Below are 13,877 nucleotides of genomic sequence, written 5' to 3' on the forward strand. Positions count from 1 at the left end.
CCTCAAGGTAGTTTGCTGTGTGCATTCAGTGAGGATAGGATTTTGCCTGCAGTCTCACAAATGGAAACCTACTGTGAAACACTCTCTGGCCCAAGGAAGAGCAGAGGGACATAGCAGATTCTTGAGGACTTTTTCCAATGGAGTTTGAAATAGAGTGCTGATGCTGATGTTTCCACCAGGACTTTGTTCCTGATGGTGGAAGTATAGATTGTTTTAGCGTCCTTTGTTGCTACTTAGCCTTTTTGAACTATTAGTTATATCAAGAACCTGTATAAATTTTATCTCTTTATATAATTCTAGAGACAAGGGATCAAAAGCTTTGAAAAAGATCAACTCCCATCTATGGTGAAGTTTTTATGTGTTGGTTAGTTGGAAAGCAGTAGTCGTAAGAGCATGGGATTCAAATCCAGTGATTACTTGGTGATATATGCTTTCCTAATGTTCCAGAATAATAAGGATAGCTAGTTCACAGTAGCTAACTGTGTTGTTCATTATGTAGTATTTACTTTTAGGGCAGTATTAAGAGTCTTCTCTTGTTAGGCCATTTATCTGTTTAAAATCTAAAATCTAAAAAGGTAACTTAAAATCTTGTCTTAAAAGGACATTTACCAAATTAACATAATTTTGCAACCTTGTAACTAATATTGGGCTTACACAGTTTTGTCTAATTTTACGAGTTTATATAGTTGTGGGACTTGGAGTCTTTTACATGATGTTGGGCTAATTTAGCCTCAAGTTGGTCATCTATAAATGCACAGTGTAACACAGAATTACTGCATACAGTTGTCATGTCAAATGAGTTCTGGTGGTTCTTAAGCAGGGACATATATTAGGATCAGATTCTAGTGTTTTACAAGTCTATGTATCTGGGTGTCCTATTCCATTCTAAATCAGAATATCTGTGGGTAGAGGCCTAGTTTTTATATGGATCCATGGCTAACCATTTTACAAATGAAAATTTGTACAAACCCTATCTTTTAATATTTATTTATTCTTTGAATCTTTAATTTATATTTTGGGGACAATGGAGAGAAACTCTTGCTATGCTATTTATTGTTGATCTTTGGGAAAATCAGAAAAGACAACCATAGGAAAAAGACTCAGTTGCAGAGCAAAAAGTTAGTGAGTTAGCCTCTTAGAAGAAGAAATGAATAAACATTTTAAATTCCAGTGATTTCTCTCTAAAAAAGTACTTATGGGGCGCCTGGGTGGCTCAGTGGGTTAAGCCGCTGCCTTTGGCTCAGGTCATGATATCAGGGTCCTGGGATCGAGTCCCACATCGGGCTCTCTGCTCAGCAGGGAGCCTGCTTCCTCCTCTCTCTCTCTGCCTGCCTCTCTGCCTACTTGTGATCTCTCTCTGTCAAATAAATAAATAAAATCTTTAAAAAAAAAAAAAAAAGTAGTTTTGTATGATTCCCCAAAGAACATCTTGGGACGTATCTTGGAGTGGTAAGGTAAAAATGAGTATGTTTTAAAATTATATTCAGTTAATAAGAACCACAACCCCTTTTGAAAAACATTTTACAAAAATATTTACCTAAGATGATATTTATAAACTTATTAAAATACTTAAGAATGATATGAAATGGGGCGCCTGAGTGGCTCAGTGGGTTAAGCCTCTGCCTTCAGCTCAGGTCATGATCTCAGGGTCCTGGGATCAAGCCCCACATCAGGCTCTCTGCACAGCAGGAAGTCTGCTTCCCCCTCTCTCTGCCTGCCTCTCTGCCTACTTGTGATCTTTCTCTCTGTTACATGACGAAATAAAAAATCTTTAAAAAAAGATTGAAATAGATGGTCTCAAGTCATATTTATTGCTTTCAAAAATATCTCTGGATAATATGGAATATGAGTCCTCATGTATTAGCAGGAGTGTAGATTGGTATATACACTTTGGAGAGCACTTTGGCACTATCAGAATTAGTAGTGTCCCAGAAATTAACCCTTGCATGTATATGGTCAACTTTTGACAAGGGTGCCAATAACATTTTATAAGGAAAGGACAGTCTTTTTCAACAAATGATACTAAGAGAACTGGATCTCCTCAAGCAGAAGAATGAAGAAAACCCTTATACCATATGGTAGTACTGACCCCCACCCCTTGACTCACTTTTGCTTTCTGGGGTTTTAGCTGTGGTTCACCATAGTCCAGAAGCAAATGATCCTCCTGGCTGGTCAGAAAGCCAGTAGTAGCCTAACACTGTGGTTCATTGCCTGTGTCATTTATCTCATTTCTTCACGTCATGTAGGCATTTTATCATCTCTCATCATCACAATAAGAGGAGTAAATACAATAGAAGACTAGTACAATAAGATATTTTTGAAAGAGCGTGGGAGACCACATTCATGTAACTTTTATTATAGTATATTATAATTGTGTTTTATTAGTAAATTGTTAATCTTACTGTACCTAATTTATAGATTCAATTATATCATAGGTGTGTATGTATAGGAAATAACATAGTGCATATAAGGTTCAGTACTGTTTTAAGTTTCAGGCATCCACTGGAATGTATCCATCACAGATAAATGAAAACTACTATATATAAATAATAACTGAAAATGAACCAAAGACTTAAACTAAGAGCTAAAACCATAACATTCTTCAAAGAAGACATAGGCGGAGATCTTTATGACATTGGATTTGATAGTGATTTCTTGGATATGACACCAAAAGCACAGACAACAGAAGAAAAAAATAGATATATTGGCCTTTATAAAAATTACCTTTTTGGTATATTACAAAATACTATGAAGAGTGAAATATTTGCAGGATCGGAGAAAATATTTGCAAATTATGTATCTGATAAGTAATCAATATCTAGAATATATGAAGAACTACAGCTCAAGACAACCCAATTAAAAAATGGATAAAAGTAGGACTCGAATAGACATTTCTCCAAGGAATATACACATATGGCCAGTAAACACATGAAAAGATGCTTGCTGCTAATCATTAGGGAAATGCAAATGAAAACCATTAGATACCACTTCATGCCCATTAATAAGGCTGTTATTAAAAACGGTAAATAACACTTGTTATTTATATTATATTTATATTGGAAAAATTGGAAATTGCTGGTGATAATGTAAAATGGTACAGCTGCTGTCAAAAACAGTTTCAGTTCCTCAGAAACTTAAACATAAAAGTACCATATGATCCAGCAATTCCACTTCTAGGTATATACTTTAAAGAATTGAAATCAGGAGTTCAGTTTTACAAACTTGTACACCAGTATTCATAGCAGCATTACTCACAATGGCCAAAGGATGGAAGCAGCTCAGTGTGCAGTCACAGATAAATGGGTAAACAAATCTGATACATACATACATACATACATACAATGGAATATAAACCAGCCTTTAAAAGGAATGAAATTCTGATACATGCTACAGCCTGGATAAACCTTGAGAACAATATGCTAAGAGAAATAAGCCAGGTACAGAAGGACAAATGTTGTACATATATCTATTCTAGAAAGGGTTTCAAGGTTGGAAGGAGGACTAACTTCATTGTGTAGAGTCCTTTATACAGTTTCATTCACTTTTTTGTACTTTAAGATGTTTCATCATATGCCGTATTACTTACAAGCATACCAAAAAGTTTAAAATATACCAACAATGTGTTTTTATAGAGAGATCTTTTATAGAACCTCTTTATTAGCCTGGAAAATGGGTAAGAGCTAAGGGCACCTCCCTCTTAAGGAAAGCAGGAAAGAGTCACTGCTCGTAGAATATCTGCTTCATTCTAATGGTCTGTGATATCAAATGTTTAGGGTAAAACAATTAGCTTCCCGAGGCAGGGTAAAGTGCAGGCTGCTTCTTTGCATGGCTGTTTTGACAAATAGCTTATATTAAAAACAAATGAATGGTTATCCTTCTTAGCTTAAAAAACATTTCAGACATTATATGTATATTTGATAATAAAGTGACAAGTGATTCAAATGAAAGGGACAGTGTTAGTTAGGATCCTCCACAGGGACAACCAATAGGATTACTTGTCTGTCTATCAAAAGAGATTTATTGTGGGGGGAAAAAAGAGATTTATTGTGAGGAATTGGCTCATGTGATTATGGAGGCTGAGAAGTCCCATGATCTGCCATCTGCAAACCAGAGCCCAGGAAATCTGGCGGTATAATTCAGTCCAAGTCTGAAGTCTTGAGATTCAGGAGAGCCAATGGGCAAGAGAGGAGATGAAATGTTCCAACTCAGAGAGGCAGAAAAAAGTGAATTCCTCCTTTCTCTGTGTTTTGTTCTGCAGGCCTTCAAAAGATTACATGATGCTCATCCACATTGGAGAGGGCAATCTACGTAATCCACCAACTCAAGTGCTAATTTTATCCAGAGACATCTTCACAGACACACCCAGAAGTAACTGTTTAATCTGGGCAATCTGTGGCCAGTCAAGTTGACACAGAAAATTAACAGAGGCACTGGGGCCCTTTCAGAGGAGAGGCAGCATTGCTGGAGAAGTTGGAGTAGAGGAATTTCCTTAGAGCTTAAAGAAACCACATCCATAAGGATGTATAGCATATTGTAAGGACGTATAGCATATTCTGTTAATAAATAATGAGAGTAATTTTCTGAGGTGGGCAAAACACCTAGTTTAGAAAACGAAAAAAGCACCTGGGAATAACTGCAAACACAATAGGAAAGGTACTACAGTACCTTTTAAAGTATGTAAAAAGTACAGTACCTATGAAAGTAGTATAGTAGTACAGTACTGTACAGTAGTACAGTAGAAAGTAGTACAGTGAATACAGTCCAGATGGCTGAGAGCATAAGATCATAGCAGAAGGGGGAAAAATAAACTCAACAGTTTACCATACCATAGTGATCATTCTACATTTTCGTATTTAGTACAGTGGTAATAAGAAGGATGCTCTTAGATTTAAAGTAGGTGAATTTAAATAATGACAATTTCTGAATTGAGTTTAATGTGATTATTTCTTCTGTAGCAAATTATAATGGCACATAATATAGCTTTTCACTTTTTAAAGAACATTTCTCAATAGATCAGCTGTCCATGTGGATTCTTTAAGGCCAGTGTTTAGAGATATTTTATGTCTAGTAATTCTCTGTTACAATCTAGTACATATATTCTGATACCCTGGACTGTTCTTTTTCTCTATATAAACTTAAATTAGTATAGTTTATATCACAGAATGTGCTTCAGTTATTTATGTTTTTATAGCTTGATTTCTTGTTATTGTTTATAACTAACCTAAAAAAAATAAATAAATAAAACCCACTCAGTAATTGGAACTAAAAATCCAAACCAAAACAAAACAAAAACCACAGAAAATTAAGTCTAATCTTGCTGTGAAGTTAATAGAACCACTGATTCTTTTTCCTTAAGCATTAATGTTTTCATTGTTTCACTGAGTATAGAAATAAGAGTGGGTGAGATTCCCCTGGAACAGAAGTTGTGAATGAAACATTAACTCTAATTTACACACTGGTAAGGAGACTTTTAATAAGTTCAAATTTCATTGAAGGCAGTTTCTCAGTATCTATCAGAGACTAAATGTGCTTATCCTTTTTTTTTTTTTAAAGATTTTATTTATTTGTCAGAGACAGAGGGAGAGAGAGCGAGCGAGCACAGGCAGACAGAGAGGCAGGCAGAGGCAGAGGGAGAAGCAGGCTCTCTGCCGAGCAAGGAGCCTGATGTGGGACTCGATCCCAGGACCCCGGGATCATGACCTGAGCCGAAGGCAGCTGCTTAACCAACTGAGCCACCCAGGCGTCCCATGTGCTTATTCTTTTGACCCATCAGTTACATCTTCAGGAATTTACCTGACATTCTACTTCCAAAAAGTGTGCGTGTGGATAAGGCTATGTCACATGTATATCATATCATCATTGAAGAGTTGGTTTTAAAAAAAAAAAAAAAAATGAAAATGGGGGATGGCTACACATTATAGCCATTGAAGAATGACTTCATTCTGTGTATATGGACTTAGAATAAAATGTCCACTATATAATTGTTAATTTAAAAACTGAGGTATAGAACAGAATGTGTAATATAAGGAGGTTTTTTCTTTTTTAAGGTTTTTTTTTTTTAATTTGACAGAGAGCACATGTGAGTGTACAAGCAGGGGGAGTAGCAGGCAGAGGGAGAGGGAGAAGGGGAGGAAGAAGTGTGTGTGCACTGAGCAGGGGGAGCCTGGATTCATGACCTGAGCTGCAGGCAGATGCTTAACTAACTGAGCCACCCAGGCAGCCCAGCAAGGAGTTACTTTTTAAGTGTGAACAAGAATGTTTCTGTTTATGTATGTGGAGAAAATGTATGAAAGAATACCTGGTTATTCTGATAAAAACTCAGGTCTGGAGAGTGGTATGTAAATATGAGAGTGTGTTATTTTTATAATTATCAGAAATCAAGAGTGTAGCATCAAGATTAAGAGCTATAACTCTTAGCCACAAAATATTTTAGTACTGTCAGATAATGCTTGTATTATTATATGTGTGTAGTGGATGGAGCACCGGGTTTAGAGTTAGAATTAATAGAAATAATAGGATAGGACTAGTTCAAGACCTTGGAAGGAAGCTAATCTTTTAGGGGCTAATATATCCCCCTCCCCCGATTTTATTTATTTATGTATTTGAGAATGATTACAGAGGGAGAGGGAAAAACAGGACCCCCCACCACCAGCTAAATAGGAAAGCCCAATGCAGCACTGTCCCAGAACCCTGATAAGCTAAAGGCAGAAGCTTAACCGACTGAGCCACAATATTCTTGTTTTTAAATGCACATGAAGTATTCAGCATCTAGTGAGTGTCCAGTGATACTAACTGTTGTTTTAGTGCTGCTGAAATCTTCTTTGACTGACATGAACTGGAAGAAATACCAGAAGGACAAGAAATAGGAATAGGCTGTGGTGATAAAACATCCAAGGAGATGCAGTCACAATGTTTGACTGAACTGCTGAGCTTCTTGTCCAAGTATTCTGAATTATTTGGGTGTAGTGTGGATATAGAAAAGAGTGGTAAATCATTCTTTTCATATACCACTTAACTGCTTATCACAACCTTAATTTCAGAAATCCTGCATGTGTTACTTGAACATTAAATATGTATGTTTTGGGCTAAGTGCTGAATACAGTGTTGTGTGTTTGGCAGAAGTCATCAGAAATCTGGGTTGCCCCCAAGTGTCCATTGACAGATGAATGGATATGCAAAATGTGGTATATACATACAATGGAATATTTGTTAGCCTTAAAAAGGAAAGGAATTCTAATGTACACTACAACATAAATGAAATTTGGGAACATGCTCAATGAAATAAGCCAGTCACAAAAAGGCAAATACTATAATTATGTATATGATACACTTCAAGTAACCAAAAATTGTAGAGATAGGAAGTAGGATGGTGGTTGCCAGAGACTGGGGCATGGAAAATTGAGTCGTTGCTGTTTAATAGGTATAGAGTTTGAGTTTTAAAAGATGAAAAGACCTGTGGAGATGGATGTAGTGATGGATACACAGCATTATGAATGTTTAGTACAGTGAACATAAATTTGGTCAAGAGGGTAAATTTTATGTTACATGTATTTTATCACAATAGAACAAAACTGAAAAAAGGCCAAATTTCACAATATGTTACTGAAGGAATAGTACTAAAGTCTAGAGTCTTTATAAATATTTACAATATTAAGAACTTACTGTTTTCCATGATTTTTCATTTTATAAGAAAAGCCCACATTAAGAAAACCAAGAAGCTAAAAGTTTAAGTGACTAAAGTATGGCAGCTCACCTGCCTAAGAATAAAGCGGCAGATGTCAGAACACTCGGATTCCAGCAACCCTCCAAAAAACCCGAAATCTTGCCATTTGTAACAATGTGGATGGAACTAGAGGGTATGATGCTAAGTGAAATAAGTCAGTCAGAAAAAGACAATTATCATAAGATCTCACTGACACGTGGAATTTCAGGAGCAAGGCAGAGGATCATAGGGGAAGAGAGGAAAAAAATGAAACAAGATGAAACCTGAGAGGGAGACAGACTGTGAGAGACTCTGAATCTTAGAAAAAAGAAATGAGGGTTGGTGAAGGGGAGGGAGTGGGAGGGATGAGGTGGCTGGGTGATGGACTTTGGGGAAATATGTGTTGTGGTGTGTGCTGGGTGCTGTGTAAGACTGATGAATTACAGACCTATACTCCTAAAACAAATTAATACATAATATATTAATTAAAAAAAAAAACTTGGATTCCAATCCTAATTCTACCATTTACTAACTCTGTGTCCTTGATGGATTTTAGTCTATATAATGGTGGTATAATTTTACAGAGTTATTTTGAGCAGAAGATGAAATAATAGAAAAATATTTTGTAACCTAGAAGGCATTATACACCTAGGGGCTGTGTAATCATTTTCTAATCTAGACTTTCTTTGTACAGTATGTTTCATTAGATGACATAAAAGCCCATTGTGCCAATTTTCTTAGTGGAATGAAACTGTAATGGTAAATCGAACACTTACTATATAAATCCATGCTAACCACTATGAAAGCTTTGGGCCTAACTGAACATGCAGACCAGTATAATGCCTGTGGTAGTGTATATGATTTTATGACCTGAAGACTGTTAAATTGCAAACAGATTTTTATAAGTATGTAAGGACATTAATCCAAAATCAAATCACAATTCCAGGTGTTCTTAGTGAGATGACTAGCTGCATAACTGTCACCTTCCCCCAGTCCCAGTTTTGGGTTAGAAGGGAAGCCTTAATCCTTGAGCTGACATAATTCAAGAAGAGTTCTGATGAACCTCAAATGTATGTTAATACATAATTCCATGAATAAGTTGCATATCAGTTACTTCCATTCTGCATATGTAAACTTTCTGTTCCTGACTGAATGTTATGTTTTCTAAACAATTGGTTCTTTAATGGTCAATTTATATATATAAATCCAATAAATATAAATTATATATTATAAATAAAATATATATTTTTAAGATTTTACGTATTTATTTGACAGACAGAGATCATGAGTAGGCGAGAAGCAGGCAGAGAGAGGAGGAAGCAGGCTCCCTGCTGAGCAGAGAGCCCGATATGGGTCTCCATCCCAGGACCCTGGAATCATGACCTGAGCCGAAGGCAGAGGCTTTAGCCCACTGAGCCACCCAGGAGCCCCTATAAATAAAATATTTATAAAAATCTGGAAAATGTGAGAACCAGCAAGTATTTAAAAATTTAGTCTTTACCTCCTTTTATACTGGGAATTAAAGTTTTTTTTTTTTTAAGATTTTACTTATTTATTTGACAGACCGAGATCTCAAGTAGGTGGAGAGGCAGGCAGAGAGAGAGGAGGAAGCAGGCTCCCAGTGAGCAGAGATCCCAGGACCCTGGGACCATGACCTGAGCCAAAGACAGAGGCTTTAACCCACTGAGCCACCCAGGCACCCCAGGAATTAAAGTTATTTTGAAGATGACAGCCCAGTTTAAGTTGAGGGTGCCCCCCTCCCCCATCACAAGCAACAGTAGACATAATTTTTAAGAAATAGAAGAATACTTTAACTTATGTTTTGGGAACAAATGAAATTTTTTTGCAAAGTAATTCTGGGACCTGGAGTAGAGAGTGAGAAATGAACTTCATAGTTCAGAGTGTTAATTTGCTTTAACCAAGAGTTAACAGAAGGAAATGGAAAATGGACAAAAATGGATTTTTTGTCTAGTCAACACTGAATAGATTCACAAAAGTATTGAGTGTGAAACTACTGGCATGAATTTAAAACCCAAGATCTCTATCCCCAACTCCTACCAAGTGAGACTTGAAGTTACTTGAAGCCTGCCTTCCTCAGAGGTACCCTCACCATGCATCTAGAGCAAATGGAGAACCCTTTCTTTTGGTTGGTGGTATTATGCCTTCGAGGGGATTATTTGGACAGTGGCTATCCTAGTGAGAATATGGAATTATAATCAGATTACTTCAATTCTTTTCAGACCCACAGCTTTACTAGAAGGTTGTTTGGATTTCTGTAGTCAGTGGTATAAGGAAACACTGGGTTATTAGCAGTTTCCAATGATTTCCTCAGGAGTTCCTTCGGTTGTAAAATCTTTTGATGCCTTTGTTGATAAGAGGTGGGTGAGGTTAGTGTCAGTTGACACAGATTCTTTTTTTTTTTTAGATTTTATTTATTTGTTTGACAGACACAGATCACAAGTAGGCAGAGAGGCAGGCAGAGAGAGGGAGAAGCAGGCTCCCTGCTGAGCAGAGAGCTCATTGCTGGGCTCCAGAGACTTAACCAACTGAGCCACCCAGACGCCCCTGACATAGATTCTTAAGTAATCTGTGATACTCTTATATTCTTCCTTCACACCCCCAATTCTCTTCCCTACCCATTCCATTTGCACTTCTTTTTTTTTTTTAAAGATTTTATTTATTTATTTGACAGACAGAGATCACAAGTAGGCAGAGAGGCAGGCTTTCCACTGAGCAGATAGCCTGATGCGGGGCCTGGTCCCAGGACCCTGGGATCATGACCTGAGCCGAAGGCAGATGCTTTAACCCACTGAGCCACCCAAGCACCCCCATTTGCACTTCTTAAACTGGATATTCTGTGACAACAAACTTTCCTCTCTTGAATATATTACATTTTTGCTATGTATCAAATATAATTGCCAGTAATTTTCCCTAATACTTGCTCTGGAAAATTCTCCTTCCTTCAAAAAAATGCAGGAAAGCGTTTTTACTTAACCAAGAGGTGTTTTTGTTTTTCTCCACTAAATCTTTTATAGATTAGAGACGGATATTTTAAACCTTCTTAGAAATGGGGATTTTGTATTTTCTCTTTGTGTATGATGTTACTTTTACATTGTTTTTTAATCATGGATTATACTTTTCAAGTATATCCTTGGGAAATAACAATGGGACATACTCTAAGCATTTAAAATACTCATGTAGAAGAGAAAAGTGGTATACTAAAAACACGGTATGGTGGGTATCACAACACATGGTATAAATATTGAGAAATACCTGTGATTCATCTGTGAGATGAAAACCACCAGGAAGGAAGGGATCCGTGGCATACGTGTGTTGGTCCAGAATGGGAATTCTTTAGTTTTATACATAAACTTTTAATTTTTTTTTAAAGATTTTTTTATTTATTTGACAGCTAGAGATCGCAAGTAGGCTGAGAGGCCAGGCAGAGAGAGAGGAGGAAGCAGGCCCCCCGCTGAGCAGAGAGCCAGATGCAGGGCTCCATCCCAGAACCCTGAGATCGTGACCGGAGCCAAAGGCAGAGGCTTTAACCCACTGAGCCACCCAGGCACCCTAAACTTTTAATTTTTAATGGTATATTTGAATTCAGGGAATGTCCTTTTGTGGGGGGAAATTGAGTTCCATTTTGCTTTTGCTAGTTGATTTAAATTGCTTTGTAAGTAAACTTGTATAGAAATATGGAATTTAAGGGACTATATTTTGTTCTATAAAGGACTTTAATTTTTCTTATAGTTTTTTGGTTTATGTTCCTTAATTCCACAACATCATTAGTACTATTTACCTTTGAGTTAGGGCATTTCCTAATGCCTGCCTGTGTTTTTCCCACTGAGAACCAAAACATCTTGATATGGGATTATTTGATTCTTCATATACTTGAGTAATGATGCCTAACCCATTCCTGCTAATTTCAACCCTAGTGTGACTTTTTGACCCTAAGATTTAAAAAGTAATATAATAAGCAGAATATTTTAAACAATTAAAATCTTATGCTCTGATTATTTTTGATATATCATATGATAGGATTATTTACATATGATATCTTATGCTCTGATTATTATTTATGGAAGCACCCCTATATGCTTCATATGTGTCCACATATCTCAGGATGACTATTCTGTCCCCACTTTGTGTAGCCTAGATTACTCAGGCTAGAGGCAGAAATGACATGCTAGATAGCTCGCTCTGCGGAGATTATATTCATTAGCCTAAGGTGAGAAATGGGGAAAGTACTGTTTTGAATAGCAAGCAGGTACCTCTCACCTCCCCACAGAGTAAACTGTCCTGTACCCCCAGTGAACCCTTTGACTTGATTGGTATGATAGGGAGAAGATAGAGAAATCTATTTCTAGGGATTCTTTATTTTATTCTCCATTCCTTCAAAGGCCCAAAGTTGAGAACCAGTGATCTAGTTTATAAGTATTCTGATACACTGTTCTTTGGTGTCATTTAGGTAACTTGAAAAATATTGATATCCAAGTCTTACCCTCAAGATCCTGATTTAAATGGTATGGGGTGCAGTCTGGGTACTGGAATTTTTTTTAAAAAGCTCCTCATCAGATTCTGATTTGCTGTAAAAACTGTAAAGTTTGAAATCCACTGGCCTAGTCAGTAAAGCCAGAGAAAGTAGGCAAAGGGATTTTGAAAAGCTGTCTTTCCCAATTGTGAATAACGTAAGCTCCTTGTGGGCAGAAAACTTGTTCTCCGCTGTGTGCCTAACATGAATTGGTGTCTAGCACTTAGCAGGGACTGCCAGAATCCTTTCTGTAGAATGAAGGAGCTTGCTTAAGAATCAGTATCTTTTAAAGAATGAACCATTCAAGCATTAATACCTCGAAATAATCTGAATTAAATGAAATAGTGGTAAATTAGTGATGAAACAGATTAGACTTTCTATGTGCATGTGGAAGAAAAGCTGAAACAAGGTATTTATTAAAATAGCAATAAGCAGCCCTGCATGAATATGAAGTGCAAATATGTTTTTATTTTTCTCCTTAAGTCTGTTTGCACTTGAGATCACCCACTGGGACAAAGTGATTGCCCCACTGAGGCTAACTTCTACCATAAAACATTTCCTTGATTTAGTTAATTTTATCTTTTATCTCTTGAAAACGATTTTTTTCTTCTTGTCTGCATGTTTTTTGCTTTTCCTGTGTGTGTGTGTGTGTGTGTGTGTCTGTCTGTATGTGTTTGTGTTCAAATAAAGGCAGTACTGTCTCCTCCCTTCAGGAAACACCTTTTTTTTTTTTCTATGTGATATAGTTTTTGTCATTTCCACTTTCATGTGGACTAAGAAGTCCTTCTTCTCCTGTGAAAAGGAAATTTCCCAGCTGTTCATAAATTGTGGAGCCTGCCGTGGGAGAGGGGAAGATCTCAGAAATGAGTTCCTTCTCTCTATTCCATATGTCCTTTTTTTTTTTTTTTAAGAGTTTGTTTATTTGACACAGAGACACAGCGAGAGGGAGAACACAAACAGGGGAGTGGGAGAGGGAGAAGCAGGCTTCCCGCTGAGTAGGGAGCCCGATGCGGGCTCCATATGTCCTTTTATTGCTTTTCTGCTTCTCTTTTCATTTCTAATATATACCATCTAATTGACAAGATGGTGACTATCTGGTGACTTCCCGAGATGGTTTGAGGGTTAACTCTGTTTTTTATAGTTAGACCCATGGTGATAGTACTTTGTGAGAACTGTGGCAACACTGCTTTGCTCTCCTCCAGTTGATTGAAAAGGTAAGACGGGATAATCGGAAGATTGAAAGGGGTGTTATTTTGAAAGTGCTTTTTACAGTGTTTTCTTGGTTAGAATGCTCACCACTTCCTCTCTCCTGTAAACACACCCATTTGAGCATATCACAGTTTCCTTTGTTTTGAGCCTCTCTTATATGTAGGTAGAACTACCACTTTGAATATGATCTCTTGTTGATTTAAAGGGAGCACCTCTAATAAACATCTGAGTATCCAGCTAACTGACTTAACATGACAGGAACGATCGGTCATGCTATTAAATTATTGTTGGTCCCACATGTCTTGCTGCTTTTGCTCATGCGACTTCTAATGCCTAGAACATGGTCTTGCTGCTTCTTTGCTTGACTTTTATTTTTTTAAATTATAATCTGTAAGTCACATGTTAGCTCCATTATGAGAGCCTGGGCCTGAGTAA

At 37.0% G+C, this 13,877-nt stretch overlaps 1 protein-coding gene across 16 annotated transcripts in view; it reads left to right on the forward strand.

The window, feature by feature from the left end:
* Positions 1 to 13,877, forward strand: part of ADD3 (adducin 3) — a 126,319-nt gene that overhangs the window by 39,453 nt on the left and 72,989 nt on the right. For 2 of the 16 annotated variants that reach the window (XM_082720174.1, XM_082720164.1), the window contains exon 1: positions 12,959 to 13,447. The exons of the other annotated variants lie outside the window; for them this stretch is intronic. The gene's annotated coding sequence lies outside the window, so the exon portion shown is untranslated. Of the gene's footprint in view, positions 1 to 12,958; positions 13,448 to 13,877 lie in introns of those variants that run through there. 16 annotated transcript variants of the gene reach the window in all.

The sequence above is a fragment of the Mustela nivalis genome, assembly GCF_964662115.1.
Source record: "Mustela nivalis genome assembly, chromosome: 2".
NCBI lineage: Eukaryota > Metazoa > Chordata > Mammalia > Carnivora > Mustelidae > Mustela > Mustela nivalis.